Genomic DNA, 23,662 nt, shown 5'->3' on the forward strand with positions numbered 1-23,662 from the left:
CATAAATAAGTGAACTTATTCAGGTGTGTGCGTGTATACACTTTGTGGTATTATTTGCCTACTTTAAAAGATTTTCAACGTATGAATAACAAGGCCTGAGGCAGACCTTTCCCCTTTGCCTGAACTCATTCTGCCTCCAGCCCACTTTTATTCTTTTGTCCAATAATTGTTAGCTAAGTTTAGAAATGTTTGTCCCCTTAAACTAGCAAAACACAGGGAAAATGTTTCCTGTCCAGCCTACTGATGGAGACTTCTCCTACTTACAAAACAATTCCAAGTGTAAATCATCCAGTCTGTAACTTATCCTCTGTTTCTATAATTATCTAATATGGGACTGCTCAGCTGAGACACTCTGATCTTAGGACAAAGAGTGCTCTCTCCATTGCAGTAGCCTGAATAAAATCAATCTCCTTACTTGTCTGGGTTTTGTGGTTCACAGTATCATATTGAACATGAATTTCTCTGCCTATTATCAGTAAAGACAATTAGTATCATAAACAAATTCATACCATTTAAGCCTCAATGAAGTTATCAGGTATGTATTAATTTTTTTAAAAATTATTAAAAATTATTTCTAAGAATATTTAAGCATGAGACTATAACTCATTTGTATTACTCACCATGCTATTGATGAGTAATTAGATTATACTCACTTGTTTTGCTGACAGTCCTGCAATGCTCACTTGCAAATGTCTCCATATGCCTGTGTGTTAGTGTCTCCTAGTTTATACTAATTATAATAATAAAAATAATAGTACCAGATTTTGAGTGCTTTGCATTTGGTTAGTCATTTTATTCCTATAACATTTGTATAATACATGCTAGTATTATTTGTTTTGAAATTAGGAAACTAAAAGGTTACAGAATTTTTCCAAAGAGAAACACAATATTTTCAGTTACCAGTGTATATGTATCTTCAACTATGCTGTATAGCATCAATTGCTTTCCAAGGTGGCTGTTCCATTGTACTTTCACTATCAGTGTTTGAGAATGCCCATTTCTCCAAATCTTCATTATATATTATTGTTAGACTTTGGAATTTTAACCAGAGTGATGGGAAATAAATGAGATTTTATTGTTTCCATTTGATTTACTCTGGTTAATGGGGAATTTTTTCCCCATTCACTTTGTGTGTATGTGAATTGTTTACACTGTTCTTTGCCAAGTTTCTTATTTAGTTGTTTGCATTTTCCTCATTGATTTCTAGGCATTCTTTAAATATTCATAGCCGTTAATGCTTTGTGCAATAAATAGATTGTACTTATAATTTTGTTTTTATTTCTTTGTTTACACAGAAGGTTTTTACATTTGGATGTACCCAAATGAAGCATCGTTTTACTTTTTAAATTTTCTATTTATGTCTTTCTTAAGAAAGTCATCTTTTCATATGTTGGCTATAGTGAATAAGGACGAAATAAACATGGAAGTGCAGATATCTCTTTAACTTACCAATTTTAATTCCTTTGGATATATACCCAGAGGTGGCATTGCTGGGTCATATGGTAATTGTATTTTTAGTTTTTAAAGAGAGAGCTGCACTCCAATGTTTATTTTAGCTTTATTCACAATATCCAAGATATGGAAGCAACCTAAGTGTCCATCAATGGATGAACAGATAAAGAAAATACGGCATAAACGCCCAATGGAATACTATACAGCCTTAAAAAGAGAAAAATTATCTCATTTGTGACAATATGGATGGCACAACACAACAGTAGAGTAATATATTTTGAGAGAGTAAAAGAGATAAAATTTACGTAACTTTTATTACAGTATATAGTTATATTGTTCTATTTTATTATTAGTTGTTAATCTCTTACTGTGTCTAATTTACAAATTAAAATTTATATTAGGTGTATATGTATGGGAAAAAAATCACAGCACATATAAGGTTCAGGACTATCTGCAATTTCAGGCATTGCCTGGGGGACTTTAAACCTATTCCCCACAGATAAGGTGGACTACCATACACGCAATCTATTGGAAAAACTCCAAAAAAGATCTTTCTTGATTTCATAGATAGATTCTTTGTTTTCACTTAGGTTGATGAAAATTCACATATTTTACACCTACCGTTAGGTGTAAAAGAAAGACAGGATGTTTGATAAGAAAGACAAGATGTGTGGCAAACTGAGGGTCAGCATAGGACTTCGTATATAAGATAAACTGTGTGCTTTTGTTCTCACAATTTTCTATCAAATAGCCACCAGATGGAGTGTTTGGGATTGCAGCAAAAGCTACTTATATTAATTAAGCTTCTATTATAATTACAGGGAGAAAAAAAGAGCAGACTTGGGTGCTAACCCACGTAGTTTTGCCAGATAGAGTTGGAAGCAAAGCACAACTGGATTATCATGTTGTAATTTTATTTCCCACATACATTTTTCATCAGATTGAATATGCTTTATTTCATTCTTAATTTGCTATAATTTTAATTAAAAAAATAAATATCTGGATATCGAATTTTTGATCTATTGAAATGCACATTTTTCCTTTATTCTGTTAATATGGCAAATTATAGTAATTTATTTTAAAATGGTAATGTAAACTGCTATTGCTGGAATAAACCTAGAATGACGCTGATGTTCCAATTTATAAATTTATTTTTTCTATTTAAAAAAGCTTAGATCCATCTTTTCAGCTCCAAGTTTAATTTATTGTTACTCAGGTTTAGAATTTCCTTTTGATATTTTTCATAGCATAGAATCTAATGTATTTCTTTATCATATCATCTGATTTCTGGCATACATCAGCCATATACATTTTAAGATCTGTGCCTGATAATTCTGATATCTGAACCTACTATGGATATGTTATATGGTCTGTTTTTTGCTCTGTTTTTAGTCCTGCAGTCTTATTTCCTGGTAAGATGTGTAATACTTTAATGCTGGACATTAAATATGAAAAATTGTCTGACGTCGTTTTATTCCTAAGAGGGAAGTAGAGTTAAAGTGCTCTAAAATTCTTGCATTTTCTGAAAAATGCTAATAGAACTAAATTATATTACATATATATTACATATATAATATATGTAATATAATATATATGTAATATATACTATATATGTAATATATGTAATATAATATATATGTAATATACATAATGTATGTAATATATTTTTATATACATATATACATATATACCTATGTATATTATATATGCATATACATATATATAATATATATTACATATATATTACATAATAAATCAAGGAGGTATGTTGCACTCTGTAGTGCAACCACTAAAAGAATAACAAAAGATTTAAAACTAACAAGCTAAAATAGAGACACAAAATCGAACATTACAACTATTTAAATTATTCAGAGTTATTTCTCTCCTTAATATAAGTGATATGCTAAGAAGGAAGCAAGAACTTTTCACCTAGTCTTGATAAAATTTTATGAAGAATACAATATTCTAGTTGTCTATGTTTCTAATATTTTAAATTTCAGTTTGTGAAATAAACTTTAATTTTTTTAAATTTTCCCATGCGTTCATAACCGACAACATGAGAATTTTTAATGTTTTGTCAAAATGGCTAAAGGTGTCTGAACAATCAATTGTATATTCTCCTTTGGTTTTTAAGATCATTTTGCACAGTTTCAGCTTGCACAGTTGTTTTTACAGTCCTGCTCTACCATGCAGAATGAGGTCCAACCTGTATGAGCAAAACTTCTGTCTGTAAATGGAAGTGTCAGGGTAAATGGAAGGGTTAGGTTCTACATGCATGTGTCTGTCATTCATGTTTCATGAGGTATGAGGTATGGGAGCTAAGCATGTCCATTGTGTGAGTTCAGTTCAGCAATAAAACATATGTATCCCTGTTATTAAAGATTTTTCCCAAAATAAGCTAGTGACTTTATGAAATTAGTCAGTGTTATTAATCATGTTTTCAAAATAACAAGGTGGTATTGATAACAAGGTGACAATTTAGAAATATTTTAAGCCTAGGTAGCAAATTCGTGTAGAGATTTCAAATTCTAAACTCCAATTTAAAAATTTGGTGACAATATAAAAGTGTATTAATATAAAAAACCACAAAACAATGGCTTATAGTCATATATATAAAATAAACATTTCTAAAAGATTAGACTGGGCTACACTGGGGGAGAACTTCAGTGCTATCCTGAAAAATGTGTGCTTACTTGTGAAAAGCATACCAAAACTATTTGTGATACTACTTCTTGAAATATTCATAGCTTATACTTTCTAGAGCTTACTTTGTGTCAGGCATTACTCTAAGGTCTCCCTATGTATTAACTAATTTTATTCTCACATTTACCAGGTATTATTTTTACTCCCATATTACAGATGAGGAATCTAAGGCACAGAGAGACTAAGTAATTTGCCCAAATACATAACAATAAGAAAACAGCAACATGGAAATTTAAATCAAGGTTTTCTGGTGTAGTGTATGTTTTCTCTCTTTGTACAATATCATAGCATTACACACCATAAACTATGCTACGACACCACATCATTTTCAGAAGATGTTTTATAATTGGAGATTGTATGGTTAAGTACAGGAAATTATGATAGTTGAAAAAATCTAGGTTTTATATGAGTTTAAGGATTATAATTTTTAAATTAAAACAAAATCAATTGATCTGGTAAGACAGATTTATTGTAATAATACCACAAGAAGAAAAAGAAAATTCCTAGTTTTTTAGTTCTAGCTTTTGTTCAGTAATTATACTGAAATAAAAATGTTAGTGGTTTAAATATTTTTCAATATGCGAATGAACACAATTACAATTCTTTTACTATGTTTTTACTTGTCTTATTTTGATTTACGTATTTTCTCCATTTTCTACTACTCATTCTTATTTCCCCTTATTTATCATTGTTATTATTATTATTATCATTATTATTATTATTATTATTGAGATGGAAACTTGCTCTGTTACCCAGGCTGGTGTGCAGTGGCATGATCTTGGCCCCCTACAACCTCCACTTCCTAGGTTCAAGCAACTCTCCTGCTTCAGTCTCCTGAGTAGGTGGGATTACAGATGCACACCACCATGCCCAGCTAATTTTTGTATCTTTAGTAGAGACAGGGTTTCTCCATGTTGGCCAGGCTGGTCTCGAACTCCTGACCTCAAGTGATCCACCCGCCTCCACCTCCAAAAGTGCTGGGATTACAGGCATGAGCCACCATGCCAGGCCAGTCCTTTTATTTTCTTCTAGTTTCTAGCTTGAATGCCTATGATTGAAAATAAAATTCAAAAATAATTAAGGGAATTATTATATTAATTTTATTAGAGTCTGAGTCTTTTTGTCTATAATTTATTTGTTTTGTAGTTTTATCATGGGGATCAATGAGTATTCCCATTTTTATTCAGGAACCATGAAATATTCACATTTATTTTCTATTTACAATACTTATCAATGGCTCCGTGTAGTATTTCTGCACAAGTGGTAGCAATGTAGTCTACGAACTCAACATGTAGCAACAAAGTTATTTAACAGTAATTGTGAAAACTAGCCTATGTTTTTAAATTGTTAGACTAATAGATATCTTTCCTATATATCTTTTTATATGGTGCCCAGTCTCTTCAGTTATATAACTATGGATAGTGTTCTAATGAGAGGATGTAACCTGCATAAATCAAAACAAGATGTTATTTAAGAATAAATATAACTTATTATGAAATAAAAGAAATTCAAATAATCCAGGCAAACATGATGGTGGTCATTCTAGCATGGAACTTCTAGAGAGGAGTGAGTTCAAAAAAGACTTCAGCCATTCTACATATATTTTAAATTTTAAAACCTTAAAACACAAAGTATAAATAACAGATGCTAAATATGTTTGCATTGATACGTATTTTTAATGTTATTCCTTGGAAGTCATTTCGCTCACTCTTTTATAGTTTACTCCCTACCCAGGACTCATTAAAAAAACTTCTTAAATTTTATAGTCAGCGGTGGACATCTCTAGCAAGAAAGTTATTCGACTAAGCAGTTGGCTTTTATATTTATATAATTTTGTATTCCATATATCTACTTGTCAAGGATCTGTAATAAAGATATTGACTAACAATGGATTCATTTAATTGATAAATGACCTGCTGGCTCATCTTGAAGATTTTTACTTCCCAGCATACACACACACACACACACACACACACATATTCATTCTGTTTCTCTGAAGAACTTCGACTAATAGATGGTTTCACTTAATATTTAACTTTTATATTTTATAATACTGAATGCACTGGGATATGGGCGTAACTTGCTGTCACAGGATTTCTTCTGACACATTATTTTTAATGTAGCTCTATCGCCAGGATGGAGCCTCTAAAATGTATCTTTCCCGAGCTACAAAGTACCAATTTACAGAGAGTGTGTGATATATGGGAACAATCATAACCATTACTGAAATGCAGATTAACATCAAAGAATAGAAAGTTATTTACCTTCTATCATCTAAGTTTAGCAAAATGAAATTCAATTGTGCTTATTACCTTTAGGTTCAAAATCATATTGGATTAATGACTGATTTAAGATTTAAGCATTGACAAATTAGACAGATATAGAAATGTATTTAAGCAAAGTGAACAGTATTCCCCCTTAAAATTCAAATACGTTTATTTTTTAAAAGATGCTGGCTTGCCATCTATTTTCATTTGTTGAGGAAATATTAATGCTTCCTAATCTAAACAAGCATCATAGACATTTAATATGAAGAAATGAGATACACCCACTGCCTTTCAAAATTAGAAAAGATGAGGCTCTAGACAAAGACCCTGCTGCCTAATGACACATTCTCTGATGAATGGGCAGTGTCATTCCTGGATTCTAATGTTAATGAGCCATTTACAGTTGCTTACTTGAACTAAGACTCAAAACAGGTCAAATTCTTCTAGACTATTTAGAAAGTTACCAAATTATGCAGTTACATGTTTGTTTGTTTTCATTTTACAACATTTTGATTTTTCAAAATATATTGTGTGAAAATAATGTTGTATGTCATATTTATACATATTTAAACAGTAACTAGGAAGATAACGTTTCCACTTTCATTTTAAATACCCGCTATTTTATTAGAGAGATAGGGAAGAGAGAGAGAAAACTAATCTAGTGTAGCAGCCCAATATTGACAAGTTCCAGAATCACACACACACATGCTGTTCTTTCTCTTCTTTTCATTATCTTATCTATGTCACTCCTCTTTTTTCCTCTTATTATAACGTTATTAGTTTTGTCGTGGAACAAATAGCCTTTGTGTCTTTTTTCTTTTTGGCCCAGAATTAGGTAATTTCATTTTTTATGTGTGCTCAAGTATTCATCCCCCTCAAGCAATTACTTCACAAGTGCTATGTCAGCACAAAGTAATTACATACTTTTACAGATTACTTGATAATTATGTCTGACATCACTAAGTACTTTCAAATATAAATGTGCAATGTTGCTAGAATTCAGGATGACAAACCATTTAAATAGGTATCTGAAAGAGAATAAACCCACATTGGAAAGCATTTGTATTCTATTTTCTTAATTTGCACATGAAAAGGGAATAAGTGCATGTGTAGCTAATAGGATTTACTGAACATAAAATGATTGTTCACAAAAAGTAAGTGGTCTTGATTTTTCCAAAGAGCAATATTAACTGTAGATACAACTTTTTGAAATCACAGAATGTTATCTCATTTTCATTGATTGATTCATTTGAAAAATATTTATTGGATGTTTATCATTTCCCAGAAATAGTGCTAAATTCTGATGATACATTGGGGAACGAAAGAAAACTTGGTTTCTGTTCTTTTTTATTTTTTTGTCAGCCTGTTGGCATAAAGATTGGTCAAATACTCACACAAATAGATTATTAAAGTTGCAACTTTGTTAAGAAATACAAATGAGTGATACATAGTGCCAAAATATTACATTGAAATTTAACCTAGTCTATGTTGAGGGAAAAGGCAGAATATTAACTACTTATTCAATACTTGAAGGATGAATAAGATATAAATTTGCAAGTAAATTCCAGGCAAAGACTTCAATTTTGGAGAAAATGCAGGAAATATATATGGCAGGCTCACAGAAAGGAAGGCAGTGTCTGACACAAGATGTGAGAGACACGTTCCCATTGTGGACCGTATCAAATATTACACTTGTGCAAAGAAGATTTGGGGGGCATATTTTTATGGTTTTAAGCATGCTAGAAATATGATCACCAGTTGGAGGTGCAATGGCTCATGCCTGTAATCTCAGCACTCTGGGAGTCTGAGGTGAGTGCATCACTTGAGGTCAGGAGTTCAAGACCAGCCTGGCCAACAGAGAGAAACCCCATCTCTACTAAAAATACAAAAATTAGCTGGGCGTGGTGACATGCACCTGTAGTACCAGCTACTCAGGAAGCTGAGGCAGGAGAATTGCTTGAACCTAGGAGGTGGAAATCGCAGTGAGCCAAGATTGTGCTGCTGTACTTCAGCCTGGGCAACAGAGCAAAACTCCATCAAAAAAAAGGAAGGAAGGAAGGGAGGAAGAGAGGGAGGGAAAGAGAGAGAGAGAGGGAGGGAGGGAGGGAGGAAGGAAGAAAAGGAAGGAAGGAAGGAAGGAAGGAAGGAAGGAAGGAAGGAAGGAAGGAAGGAAGGAAGGAAGGAAAGAAGGAAGGAAGGAAGGAAGGAAAGAAGGAAGGAAGGAAGGATGGATGGATCACCAGACTGGGAAATGTAGAGAGATCTTATCTCTACCAAAATGTTTTTAAAAATGAGCTGGACCTGTTGGCATTCATCTGCAGTTCCAACTACTCCAGAGGCTAAAGCAGGAATATCACATGAGCCCAGGAACTGAGGCTCCAGTGAGCTGTGATTGAACCACTGCACTACAGCCTGGCAGAGTGAAACCTTTTCCCAAAAATAAAAAAGAAAATAAAAAGGAAATACGATCAGATGTGAAAGCACCTAGTTGGAAAACTAGGAAGCAATTTAAGAAGCTGTTAGAATATTACAGATGAGAGATCAAAAGTTGGGATTTAGATTGTAGTGGTAGAGAAATAAAGAGGAGAGTGATTTTGAAAGATAGTTAAGGCAAAACAGAGGGTGAGGGGATAAAGGAAATCAAGAATATCTCTTACATTTCTGACTTGTACAACTGGAAATAAAGAACAACTGGAGACGACTGGGTTTTCGTGGAGAATCTTAAACTCTATGTTTTTGAGCATTTTCAGTTTGAAAATAAATCTTCTCAAGTAGTTATGCCAAATAAGTATGTGAATGTATAAGCTGGATCTCAGATGGAAATTCTTGGGCAGATTTTGATGCTTAATATATGTTTAATGAATGAGGGAAGAAAAGCTTGTGTGAATTACTCAAGTTTAATTGTAGAGTCAAATTTCAACTGTTGGTCTCGTAACCCTATACTCTCTTCACTATGGCATGATGCCACATGTTGATATTTTAATTCAGAGATAGCTCTCAAACAGCTATCACTTAGACTCATTTTTATTTATCTCAATTTTGTGCTCTTGGGGGTAACACATGCTTTTGGTGACTCACCGAGGTCCCCTAGCTGCTGTGAGTATGGGTTACTAATAGCTCACAAAAACCCTCTACAAACTATTTCCCTTTACCAACTAAAGCTACCTCATCAGAGAGATCTCTTATATTTGGTACCCTAAAGCCAATGACTAACCCTTATAGGGGTACAAAGGCTAGCTTCTTTACCTCAATCTGTGAAAACTTTGCAGTGCAATTTATACTTTAGTTATCACACCATTTGGATCAGCTTAGGGGCAGGCAATGTCCTGAGATTACATTCTTGCTCAACCATTTCCAGTTCTCTCACTTCCTTTCAGCTTCTAAAACAGTGACACTTACTTTTCTCGCACATTGAAATTTGGGCAGAGGTTGGTGGGCACAGCTTTTATCTGTTCTACTCATTAGAGATTTGTTTGGCTGAAATCATTTGAAGACCAATTCATACAGACACTACAAACTGGAACTGACATATTCCTTGGAGTCTATCACTTTCCATAATCCCTCCACACAATTCCTCCAGAATGGTAACTTCAGGGTAAACAGACTTCTTACATGTTAACTATACACCCTGAGACATTATTCACAAAACAGTGTTTAAGCAGAAGCTCTATCCTTCTCACGGTGTAGCCTCAGAAATCACATAGCATCTCCACTGCTACATTCTCTTGTTTGGAGCAGTAACCGGCCCACCCAGGCTCAAGGGAAAGAAAAGCTGACTTCAACTCTTGAGAGGAGATGTGGGAAGGTTCAAAAAGAACATATGAGACTGGACATACCATTGTGGATATTTTTGAAAAGCACAACTTTCCACACTTCAGTAAATCACATTCATCTGTATCCCTATCTCATGCTTTCCTTCTAGATAATCCAGGGAAAGCCATTGACAAGAGTGAATTGGCCTCTTATGCTCCTAATCTTTTGATAGGAGCAGTTTCTAATTAATATTATGTTTTTCAAATATACATACCCGAATAATCTAGCTATTAAAAAATGCTTTTAGTAATACTCTTTATGACATTTACTGTCATATGCTCCTGAAATTCTGTATACATAAATTTAGTGTTTGTATTAAGCATGTTGAGTCTAAATGCAGTTCCAATAGAAATAAGTTAATCAATAATCTATCCTTTTGCATCATTATGTGTTTCATACAGGATTTTCAAGAAATATTTGTGACTTTCTCTAACAATCTTTATAGTACATACATTTTTTTCAAATAAAGGATTTTGTCTAGTTCTTAAGATTTGAAAAAGAAAATTATGTTATGTAATACTGATGGAATTTTATAAAATTTAGTAGCTTTTTAAAAATATGGGATATAGCTTAGAATAGAAAGTTAAATGCTAAAAACCTTATTCTTCAAAGAGTAAACTGAAGATAAGACATCGGCTCAGATTGTCCCCCAGGGACCATGTTGTGCTTATCACTAATTTATACCTTTTTATTATTTCTGAGTCTGTTTAACATTCACCTGCTGACCATTTGCTGATTAATTCACCCGTTCCTCTAGGAACCATTCTATCCCAATATGAAGTAAAAGGAAATGGAAAATAAGAGTTTTTTAAAAGCCACTAGAGAGATTTAAATTTTGGGTCAAAGCATGAGAAGTTGAGCATTCATGAAATAAAATTAAGGAGAAAGAATAGGGTTGTGCTGGTTGAATAACAAGAGAGGTTAAAAAAAAGAAAGGAAAATACAGTGTACCATAGACCGGCCCCCTTTCTCTCAAAGCCAGCTATGGAACTTACTGAGAGTAGGACTGAGCCAGAATTAGAAAGCACTGTAGGCCTAGATTACCACATGTATTTGTCTAAGTACTGAGCTCTGTTGTTGGCTTAGATGTTTTGTCATTTAAATTTCAAAGTGGATAGTTTGTGCATTTTCTTCTTTCTTTGATAGTTCATATGTAGCTTTATTTATAAGAGGCAAAATTTGGCTGGGTGTGGTGGCTCACGCCTGTAATCCCAGCACTTTAGGAGGCTGAGGTGGGCGGATCACGAGGTCAGGAGTTCGAGACCAGCCTAACCAACATGTGAAACCCCATCTCTACTAAAAATACAAAAATTAGCTGGGCGTAGTGGCACGCGCCTGTAATCTCAGCTACTCAGGAGGCTGAGGCAAGAGAAAAGCTTGAACCCGGGAGGCGGAGGTTGCAGTGAGCCAAGATCACGCCACTGCACTCCATCCTGGCAGACAGAGCTAGACTCCATCTCAAGAAAACAAACAAACAAACAAAAAAGCCAAAATATCTTACAATAGGTCAATGTTGAACAGACTCAGCAATAAAAAGGAATAAACTAATGATAAGCACAACATGGATGTATCTCAATGGTATTGTGCTGAGTGAAAAAAAATCAGTCCCAAAAGATCATATACTGGATGATTCCATTTATGTAACTTTCTTGAAATGGCAAAGTTAAAGAGAGACAAAGACATGTTATGTTTAACTGAATGTATTTAAAATATTAATCTATTAACATGAAGTTTGTATTATAAATGTAATGAGTTGCTTTGCATTCTTTTTCATACTGAGTCTTCAAGGTGCATTGTGTATTTTATACCCATGGTACATTCAAATTTGGATTTACTACATTTTTATTATTTATTTATTTTATTGCATGTATGTAAGGTATATAGAATAATGTTTTGGTATACATATACAGTGAAATAATTAGCCAAGCAAATTAGTCAGCAAATTCCTCACCTTCCATAGTTAACATTACTTTCTCTTTTGAGGAAATGGGACTCAAGGTCTACACTCAGCAAATTTTCATTATGCTGCACAATATTGTTAAGTTGCAGGCCTCATGCAGTACATTAGGTCTCTCAGTTTACTCATCTATATAACTGCAAACTTACACATTTTGACCTACTTCTCATTTCCTTCTCCTCCCTGCTTCTGGTTATACCACTGCTCTATTTTATTCTCTGTTTCTGTGTATTCAGCTTATTTTTAGACTCCAAATATGAGAGAGATCATGCAGTATTTTTCTTTCTGTGTCTGGCCTATTTCACTTAGCATAATGTCTATCAGTTTCATCTATGTTGTCATAAATGGTAGTATTTTTTTTCTTTTGTAAAGCTGAATAATGTTTCATTATATATATGTACCACAATTTCTTTGTTTCCTCATTCATCAATGAACATGTAGGTTAGTTCTGTACCTTGGCTATTGTGAATGATGTTAGAATGAGCATGGGACTGTAGAGATCTCTACAGAGTGCTGGTTTCATTTCCTTTGGGTATATATCCAGCAGAGGGGTTGCTGGGTCATATGGTAGTTCTATTTTTGATTGTGTGAGGAACTGCCATACAGTTTTTCATAACGACATAATTTACATTTCTATCCACAGCATATAAGGAGTCCCTTTCTCAACACCCTCGCTGACTACATATTATCTCTTGTCTTTTTGATAACAGCCATTCTAATAGATGTGACGTGATATTTCATGGTGGTTATGATTTGTATTTTTCTGATGATTGATAAAGTTGAGCATTTTTTAAACATACCTGTTGGTCATTTGTATGACATCTTTGGAAATATGTCTATTCAGATCTTTGCCCATTTTTGAATGTTTCTTTGCTTGTTTTTCCTTTTTGCTATTGAGTTGTGTGAGTTCCTTATATATTTTTGTATTTAGTCCCTTGATTAATGAGATATTTGGTTCAGATATGTTTTCTATCAGTCCTTATGCTCCCTTTTTTGGATTGTTTTCTTTGTTGTGCAGAGATATTTAGTTTAACTTTATCCTACTTGCTTATTTTTGCTCTTGTTGCCTGAGCTTTTGGTGTGGTGCGTCATCCAAAAAAAATCATTGCCAATGCCAATATCAAGGAGCTTTCCACAGGAGCTTTCCACCCATGTTTTCTTCTGAGAGTTTTACGGTTTCAGGTCTATATTTAGGTCTTTAATCCACATGATGTTGAATTTTGTGTATAGTGTAAGATAAGAGTCTCATTTAATTATTTTGTATGTGGATATCCAGCTTTCTCAACACCATTTAATAAAGAGACTATCCTTATCTTCCGAGCCATATTTTGCTTTCCTTTATTTCACTATTGTAAACCAAGTTATTTTCATACCAATGTACATGTAAGTAATCCCTCAGCTTTACAATCTGGAGAAACACAAGTTGTTGATGTTAATTACTCCTCTGCCACCTGTGTTTTCAGTGAAAGGTTCTGCCAACTCACTTAGGTTTAATTCTTGCTACGTTTAGAACTTCTGAGATTTTTAAAAAATATGTGAATAACTTTGCAAACCATGATAAAATGTTTATCGATTCAAATGAAAATATTTCTCAGTGTTCACTACAGGTTGAACCTACTGTTGGATACTTCATAAAAATGAATGTAATTGATTTTTACACATGCATAGGAGATTAATATTTGTCCCTTTGATTTTATTTATTCATTCTCATGAATAAATGAGAAACTGAGACTCAGATAAATTAAATTGCACTTATGGGATAAAAGATATGGTAGATTTTAAAAGCTGAGATTTTAATCCATGATTCTCTGACTCTAAAACAAAAACTTATTATATTGCTGTTGGCTTCTGAATTAACCAAAATGCTTAAAGAATTCTTGAATAAATGATTGAAAAATTCTCAGCAACATCTTATAAAAATTAATTTCTTTTACCTTGGGTCTTTTAATATTTTGAATAGTTATTTTGGTTCTTATTTATCATTGAAATATATGTATATATATATAATATTAGCATGCTTTAGATTCCTTAGTATTTATAAGCAAAATAATAACTTCAGATTAATTTGCAGGCAAAATTTAAAGTCTTTCATTTTACTGGGATTGATATTCAATTGATAAATTTTTATATTCTAATTTAAATTTGTTCTGTTCTATATTGTGAATTATTATTACTATTATATAAAACATTTATTTATTTATTCCAGACAGGGTCTTGCTCTGTTTTCCAGGCTGGCGTGCAGTGGTGTGATCATGGCTCACTGCAGCCTCAACCTCTTGCACTCAAGCAATCCTCCCACCTCTGCCTCCTAAAGTGCTGGGATTATAGGTATGAGCTACTGCATGTGGCAAAGCACTTAAATAAAGTATTATGAGCATAAAATTAACCCTTGTGAAATTTAATTAATCTGTAATTTACACAAAGAGTCATGCTCTAATTACCGTTTTGAAAATGAAAACACAATATGCAGCACTGGTTTGTTTTGTTGCTTATTAACCTAAAATTGTACACAAGTTTTTAATCCAATATTTTATATAATTGAATTGTGTGAAAAGTTTCTGAATTAGTAAAATGCTTGGGTAATATTAACAAAAAGAACCATGTAATACCACTTGATAATCATTAGTCATATAAAATTCTTTGTCAAATAACTAAGAGTTCGATACAGCACACCAGATAAAAAGTTGATATTGACATAAGCATCTCAATTGCAGGCCAACCTATTTCTTAGCAATTTTTGAAGAATGTCTTTGTTTTCTTTAAGAATATAGTCTTTAAACCATTTATGATGGCATTTATAAGGGTAACTATAAAAATTTCCAAAACTTATTAATAGTTTTCCAATCAAATAGTGCCCAGTAATTGTGAAACAGGTTACTTGCTTCTGTTTTGTCAAAAACAGTCTCTTTTTCTAACAGTTTCATTAAAGCTTCTTTAAATTCCATATAATTCCACTAATTCATATTCAACGAGGACACTGTTTTTTGTCTGACCTAGAGTTTTGGATCATATGGACGTGGACCAACCAGTCAGTCAACAGATATTTAGTTGGCCACCAGGAAAATAAATTATGGAAGAGTTTTAGTGACAATGTGTGAAAAAGAGAAATATCTAATTATCTAATTGGAGAATCAGAAGATAACACAAAAAAATTAGGAGGAAAGCCAACATGTGCATAGATAATAGTTGAGATTTTCTCTGAAATAAAGAAAAGTCAAGTCTAAGATTTGAGGAACAGAGTGAATAAATAGACAAACGATAACTGTACTCCATGTCTTCTTGGTTTTAATTACTCATCTGGGTCCTCTGCCCATGACAGGTGCTCTAATTCTGTCCCTGCTAAGGCTCCTTTAGGGATCCTCAGGGAGGAAAGTAGGCCCTGTACCCCATCTTCTCACCTAGGCTTGTCCTTTATACTGCAGATCTTTTAAGTTCCATTGTAACCACAACTCTCTGACACTTAAAGAAAAAAAGTTTTTCCGATTTTGTTAATTGTTAGAGTGTTTTGTCATCAACTTCAATCTAACTGGAGGCAGAAGTCTTATTTGTCATGCAATAGTTATACCTTTTTGTATATATGAAATATGTCACAGAAAATTTTAATAGAGTCATGTAGATATTTGCTATGTTATGGTTTAATGTTTAGGTTAATAATTAGAGTCTTGAAAATAATGTGAAAAATTTGGAATTTCACAGAAACAAAAATTTAATTTAAAAAATGTGTCTGAGTGATGAAGATTATTGGTTCCTGTATCTGAAAGAGGGTCTGCCTTCTCCTAGCCATTTTTTAATATACAGTATTTCTCTTAAATGATACAAACATTGCTTATTTGGAGGAATATATTTACCATTGTTACTGAGTGAAGTAAAAACTGTTATATATGCTGTATGGAGTTCAGAATTTTAAAAGATATTCGTTTAGTTCTGCATCCTTTCTGTGAAATTTCCATCAGATTCCATAGGTTTTCTTTCTTTAATTTTTTAAAGTACACTTTTGAACAGCCTCCTTTTTTTGTTAAAGATCAACTCTTAATTTCTCAACATGGCCTTTAATGACTTCTGTGATTGAAATTCTTGCTCTCGAGATACGATTTTATCTCTTATATTTCTCACTCACTACATTGAGCAGTGCACTTTATTTTAGTTTTCCAAATACATCAAGGTCCTTTCTGATTCAAAATTCTTACATAGATTGTCTCTGGTTCTTGAGAAGTTCCTGCCTTCCTCTGTGCCTAACTCTTAAGCAGCTTTCAGCATTCAGTGTAAATTTTACTTTCCTAACCTCTCATGTCAAGATCAAATTTTTTCTGTTATACCTTCATATAACACACTGTATTTATTTTGACTTGTTCTTTATAATAGATACCACCACTGTTATTATATAATTGTTATGCATTTTTGATTATCTCCGTCCCCCATTAGATTGTGGCATGAGACTATGAAGGCTATCTGTACATTTACAATTATCCCAAGTCTTACACAGAACCTGGTACCTAGTATGTACCCAGTAGTTCTCTTATAGGATCTGATACTCAGCAAATATTGGTGTACAGAATGCTTGAATGTATCAGCCTAATTTTTTGTCATGTATTTGAGCAGCCAAACTATCTTTGCCAATGTTTATTTTTAATTTTTTTCTTTCCATAGGCTGCTCAAGTATTATATTTTTAATAAAATATTTGTAGTTACCACATTTAACCAATTCAAAATAGAATTAACTTTAAGGATTTACTGCATAATATATGTTCGCAGAGCTTGTTATAATATTTTCCTATAATTAACTCATATAAAGTAAATGTAAATTGAATCTTAAAATTTTTTTATCTTAACGTATATCTATAGGATAACTTAGGTTGTGGTACTTGGTATTGTTTTTTTAAATGCATGTCAATATCATTAATAATTCATCTGCTTGCCGCATGTCTGCATGAACTTTGTGGTCACTGACTGATGGGAGGGGTGGAGACAGATAATTTGGTTGAGATAATTGAAGTACATACCATACAATTTTTGTCCTGAGGATTATCTGATTTCCAAGTGAACGGGCAAATCTTCATTAAAATGAAATATAGATGCTAATTTTCATATTTTTAAGTGAGAGTGAAAACTGCTATTATGTTTCTCAAACAATATGTATCAAGAACCTGATACATATTTATATTTATATTTATTTATTTATTTATTTATTTATTTATTTATTTATTTATTTATTTTTCGAGATGGAGTTTCACTCTTGTTGCCCAGGCTGGAGTGCAATGGTGCGATCTTGGCTCACCACAACCTCTGCCGCCCGGGTTCAAGCGATTCTCTTGCCTAAGCCTCCCGAGTAGCTGGGATTACAGGCCTGCGCCACCACGCCTTGCTAATTTTGTATTTTTAGTAGATTTAGTAGATACGGGGTTTTACTAGTATTTTAGTAGATACGGGGTTTCTCCATGTTGGTCAGGCTGGTCTCAAACTTCCGACCTCAGGTGATCCTCCCACCTAACCCTCCCAAAGTGCTGGGATTAGAGGCATGAGCCAGCGCGCCCGGACACATATTCATTTTTACACAGTAATTTATAATAATCATTCTATGACTAACTAGATACACCCACAGAAAAGTGAGTACTTATGTTCTTATGGCAACACCTTAAATATTATGCAACTTGGAAATGAAGTAAATGTGCCTCAGTTTGAAAATGATTATATAAAATTAGTATATCCATACAAGGTAATGCTAAACATTCGTTCAAAAAATAACATTTAAAATTTGGAAAATGAAGATTTTGAAAATGCTATCGGCATAAAGCTAAGTAAAAGCTGATGCAAAATGGTAGATGCAATAATATGTAATGTGTCAGTTAGATACAGGCATTTTATACACATATACACATACAAAAACATAGCACAATACTAATACAAATATTATAAAATACTACATGCAATATTGAAATGATTAGAAATAAATGTATGTTATACATGAGTGTATATACCACACTTACACATATAGAAACATACCTGGAAAGAAGACAGAAGACATAGTCAAATATTAGTTGTCATTTTCTCTGCATGGATGTTTAGGTAATGTTTCTACTCCATAATAGTCTGTATTTTCTAAAAAAAAAAATTATATAAATTAAATATTACTTTTATAAAGCTATGAGATATTATTTTTAAAGTTCTCTTACTGATAATTTCCAAATTCCACAATTAATTGCTGTATGATTATTTTATTTTTAGTTCCAGGTTTTGCTTTTTTTTTCAGTTTTCTTTTTTTTTTAGCTACTCCTTGATTATGTACTTTCAACACATAGATATCTGTGTTTTTTCCATTTCACAGGTATATACTACACTGAAAAATTTAAATAATTATCCTTTTATTTCATTTTTCCTCTTCTTTCACGATGTATTCAGAAATAGATTTTAAAAGGAATAACATTATCTGTATTGTAATTCTCTAGGAGGAAAAAATGATAAGCAATCCACACATGATTCTCACTTATGAGGTCTTCAAAGGCTGCTGTGCTTCACTATCTTTTAAGAGTTATAATTTTTTTTTGAGTTTTTTATCCTGACAAGAAGATACACGAAGACTGAATTTTTACATTAATGCTGTATTTGTGAAATATAAATATCTTGATCTCCAAAGGTTTTGCAGACAACTACCATTATAAAAATCTCCTGTCATTAAGAACTTTTGTGAATGATAGAAAATATGTTGGTTAGCAAATAAAGATAATCAGCATGTAGAAATCACTGAGCAGCATTATATGTCAATAATTAAACTATTCAACTTGTGAGCATTCTGCATTTCATGTCAGGAAATAGCTTGCTCTGGAAAACTACAGAATGATAGGTTGGAATTCTGAATTTATTGAAGGTTGGAAAATAGGGAAAACTCTGTATTATTAAACGATAAGACATAATATATGGCCATAGAATCAATTTGTCCTAATGTACAGACCAAACACTGGACAATTTTTTTTCTCAAAATGTTCTTTCTGAGCTTCTGAAATACTATTTTTTCTTTGTTTTTCCCCTATCTCTCTGGTAGTTTCTTGTTCACTCCTCTTTGGAAAAGAGCCTATGATTGAATAGGAAAAAGAGAGGAAAAGGAGTTATCTCCAGTCACCTCAGCATAAAAATTAACATGAATTTTTTATAATCTTTTTGAGCATAACCCTTGTCATAGATTAAATTGATAACTAATATTAGACTAGACTCCGATATCAGGCTAGAGTCCAACAGTGCAATGGAATTAAACATCTAATAATAGGATATTCCCTTTTTCCACATATTCCTGGCTATTTGCATGTGATTATGATATGTAATACCTTGTACTCAATGTCTGTTTCTGTGATTGTCTCCGTGTACATACTGCAACTCTTTGAAGCTGGGGTAAGTGACATATTCCTCATCTTATTTGCTTTGCTTAGCTATGTAACTGTACAATGAATGGTAGCTTTAAAATGACATTGTATTCTCATTTAGTGAATATCTTGAACTGTTGCTTTTAAAATTTAAGGAAAGACAACTGCCCCCACAAAGAGACTAGGCATGAGGCCTTGCTTACCTGGCAGGGTCAGATGCTGCCAAATACATACTAAAAAATTATCTGACATTTTAAAATAGATTTTTAAAAGGATACGTGTTTACTAGTTAGAGAATAGAGAAACTCTAGGGATAGAAGACATTAGGGAAATGAGTACTCCTTCCGGCTTTCCTCCACATGTTATCACCAGATGCTGACAAAAGTCATTGAGAAGAATCCTGAGAAGCTTTTTTGTGTTTGTTTGTGTTTTTTGTTTTTTAATGGTACACAGCTATGCTAGAAGAACAGAAGCCACGGTAAGAAATGGAAACTCTGCTCCATGCCTCATCCCCTCCACCAGATGCTTCCACTGCACTGCGGCTCTCCTACGGAGCAAAAAATCTAACACTATTGGAGAACAGGCAGCAAACACTGTCACCCTTCAGAAACCAGTAAAAAATACCTTTAAATTGTGGAAGAGGAACAAACCATCTGCATATGGGGGAGGGCAAGAATACAAGCTGGGCAACAACATACAGCCAGGACTCAATGCAAGCACAGAGAAGACCTCACCCCAAAGATCCAGGATCACAGTGCCTACCTATGAATGGGCTTAATTACAACAACCTAGAACCTGTACCTCATCTCCAGTCTGGAATGTGTCAAGCAGCAAGTTATAGATAGGAAGGGTGAGGAGCATGAAGACAGACTGCTCTGAGGCCTGGGACAAAGTGAAGATGTAAAGCTGAGGGTAGAGTCGACATTGAGAAAAACTCCCTGGCAAAACAGTCCTTAAATTAAACACAATGTAACATTAAATGCAATATGAAGCCTGTTGATATAATTTGACTGTGTCCCCACCCATATCTCATTTTGAATTGTAGCTCCCATCATTCCCACGTGTTGTTGGAGGGAACCGGTGGGAGTTTATTGAATCACGGGGGCAGTTTCCTGCATACTGTTCTCGTGGTAGTGAACAAGTCTCAGGACATCTGATGGTCTTTTAAGGGGTTACTGCTTTTGCTTGGTTCTCCTATTCTGTCTTGTTTGCCACCATGTAAGATGTACCTTTTGCCTTCTGCCATGATTGTGAGGCCTCCCCAGCTATGTGGAACTATGAGTTCATTGAAACTCTTTTTCTTTATAAATTACCCAGTCTCAGGTATGTCTTTATCAGCTAGCGTGAGAAAGGACTAACACACCTGTGTAGCACTAAGAGTAACCATAGTGAAATCAACTCTCAAACACAGAGAAAACTGTATCTATTTCAACTTAATAACTCACTCTAAAGTTCTGGTAGATGAAAAGGCATGCCAGTTTCCTGGCATAGAATCTATTAACTTCAATCTATACCGTCTACCAAGATGTTCAGTTTTCATAAAAAAATTATGATACATAATTGAGAGAAAAACCCAGTAGCATATGGTTAAGAGAGAAGATAATCAAAAGAACCAGATTCAGATATGAGCTACTTCTTAGAAAAAAATCAGACAAGAAATTTAATATAACTATGGTTAATATGGTAGAGGATCTGGTAGAAAAGACGGACAGTATGCAAGGACTGATGAATAATTCTAGAAGAGATAAAAATTACAAAAAAGAATGAGATGGAAATTCTTGAAATAAAATAGAAAGATTTGTGTTTAACAACGTATTCAATGGACTGGTGAAACAACTAAATTTGACAATAGAGCAATAAAAAATGTTTTCAGTTTACTCAAGGTAAAACAGAAAGAATAAAAAGAATTGGAAAAAAAAACAAGGAAAAAGCATTTAATATATTTAGGAAAATATCAAGTAGTCTAACAAAATTAAATCCTATGTGTAAGAGAATGGGGAAAATACTTGAAAATTGCAATAAATTTTTCCAGAAGGCAGAACAAGATGATTCAGTAGAAGCCTACACTGTTCATCCCTCCTGCTGAAACACCAAATTTTAACAACTATCTGTACACAGAAAAGCATCAACACAAGAACCCCAAATCAGGTGAGCAATCATAGTACCTAGTTTTAGCTTTATATCACTGAAGAGGATAGGAAATATGATATTGAATGGCCAATGTTACCTGTCCCCCAGCAAAAGAGAATCTATGCACTTTGCGGAGGGAGGGCTCAGCAATGGAAAGACTTTACTCAGCGCTGCCCTGTCATGACAGAGGGCAAGGCCGTGCGGGGCTCAGCCAGCACCCAGTCATGGAGGGAGCATTTGGACAGACCTAGCCAGAAGGGAACTGTGTATCACAGCCATTGGAACTTCAGTTTCTCAGCAAGCCTCGCCACCATAGGCCAAAGTGCTCTGGGATCCTAGGTAAACTTGAAAGGAAGTCTTGGACACAATGGCTACAATAGCTAGGGAAATTCTAGTGCTAGGCTTGGCTCAGATCCAGAACACATAGGGTGGCACATGAGGTAGGGGAACACTAGCTGGGGTGGCTAAGAGAGTGCTTGCACCATCTCTCTAACCACCCCAGGCAGTGCAGCTCACAGAAACAAAAATAGCCTAATTTTTCTGCTTGAGAAGAGGAGAGTGAAGAGTAAAGAGGACTTTGTCTTGCATCTTAGATACTAGCTCATCCACAGTAGAATAGAGAACCAGGTAGAGTCATGAGGCCCTCATTCTAGGACTTCCCTCCTGGATGACATTTCTAGACACACTCTGGGCCAAAAGGAAACCTGATGCCTTAAAGAGAAGAACTCAGTTCTGGCAGGATTCATCCACTGCTGACTAAAGAACCATTGGGTCCTGAATAACCAGGAGTGATACCAAGGTAGTACACACCATGGACCCTGGGCTCTGAGATTTGCTGGCTTCAGGTGTGATGCAGCACATTCCCAGCTGTGGTGGCTATGGTGAAAGACTCCTGTTTGATAAAACCAGAGGGAAAAGTAAAGGTGATTATTGTCTTGCACCTTAGGTACCAGCTCAGCCACAGTGGGGTAGAGCAACAACTAGGCTCTTATGGTCCCCAAGTTGAGGTCTAGGCTCTTAAATAGCATTTCTTGACCTGCCCTGGGGAAGCCCACTGCCTTGAACAGTAAGTTGCAAGCCTGGCACCATTCACCACAAGCTAACTGTACATCCCTTGGACTTTTAAGTAAACATTGGTGGTGGCCTTGCAGAACCCCCATGGGCTGGAAGTGGTGGTGGTCACAGGGAGAGGCTCCTCTGCTTGTGAAAAGGGGAGAAAAGCGCAGAGAGACATTTGTATTGTGAATTAAGTGCCAGCTTAGCCACAATAGAACAGAATATCAGGTAAATTTCTAAGGTTTTGCACATCAATTGCTGGCTCTCAGACACCATCTCTGGACTTGCCTGGGGCCTGGAAGAACTTACCGCCCTGAAGAGAAGAACACAAACCTGGCTGTCTTTGTGACCCACTGATTGCAAAGCACTAGGACCTTGAGTGAACATAGGTGGTAGCCAGGTAGTAGTGTGTCCGGAATTGGTGGGTTCTTGGTCTCACTGACTTCAAGAATGAAGCTGTGGACACTCACGGTGAGTGTTACAGTTCTTAAAGATGTTGTGTCCAGAGTTTCTTCCTTCTGGTTGGTTCGTGGTCTCACTGGCTTCAGGAGTGAAGCTGCAGACCTTTGCTGTGAGTGTTACAGCTCATAAAGGCAGTGTGGACCCAAAGAGTGAGCAGCAGCAAGATTTACTGAAAAGAGGGAAAGAACAAATATTCCACAGCGTGGACAGGGACCCCAGCAGGTTGCCACTGCTGGCTCAGGCACCTGCTTTTATTCCTTTATCTGGCCCCATCCACATCCTGCTGATTGGTCCATTTTACAAAGAGCTGATTGGTCTCGTTTACAGAAAGCTGATTGGCCCATTTTGACAGGGTGCTGATTGGTGCATTTACAATCCCTTAGCTAGACATAAAGGTTCTCCAAGTCCCCACCAGATTAGCTAGATAAAGAGTGCTGATTGGTGCATTTACAAACCTTGAGCTACACACA

At 34.5% G+C, this 23,662-nt stretch overlaps 1 long non-coding RNA gene across 1 annotated transcript in view; it reads right to left on the bottom strand.

Annotated features, from left to right (window-relative positions):
• The window catches only part of LOC129528211 (uncharacterized), a 28,538-nt gene extending 5,093 nt beyond the window's left edge, over nucleotides 1-23,445 (bottom strand). The window contains exons 1-2 of the long non-coding RNA XR_008673434.1: nucleotides 23,064-23,445; nucleotides 18,193-18,288 (exon numbers count right to left, since the gene is read on the bottom strand). This is a non-coding gene — a long non-coding RNA (uncharacterized lncRNA). The remainder of the gene's footprint in view (nucleotides 1-18,192; nucleotides 18,289-23,063) is intronic.
• Between the last annotated feature and the right edge of the window lie 217 nt (nucleotides 23,446-23,662).

Source organism: Gorilla gorilla, chromosome 17 (assembly GCF_029281585.2).
Source record: "Gorilla gorilla gorilla isolate KB3781 chromosome 17, NHGRI_mGorGor1-v2.1_pri, whole genome shotgun sequence".
Lineage (NCBI taxonomy): Eukaryota > Metazoa > Chordata > Mammalia > Primates > Hominidae > Gorilla > Gorilla gorilla.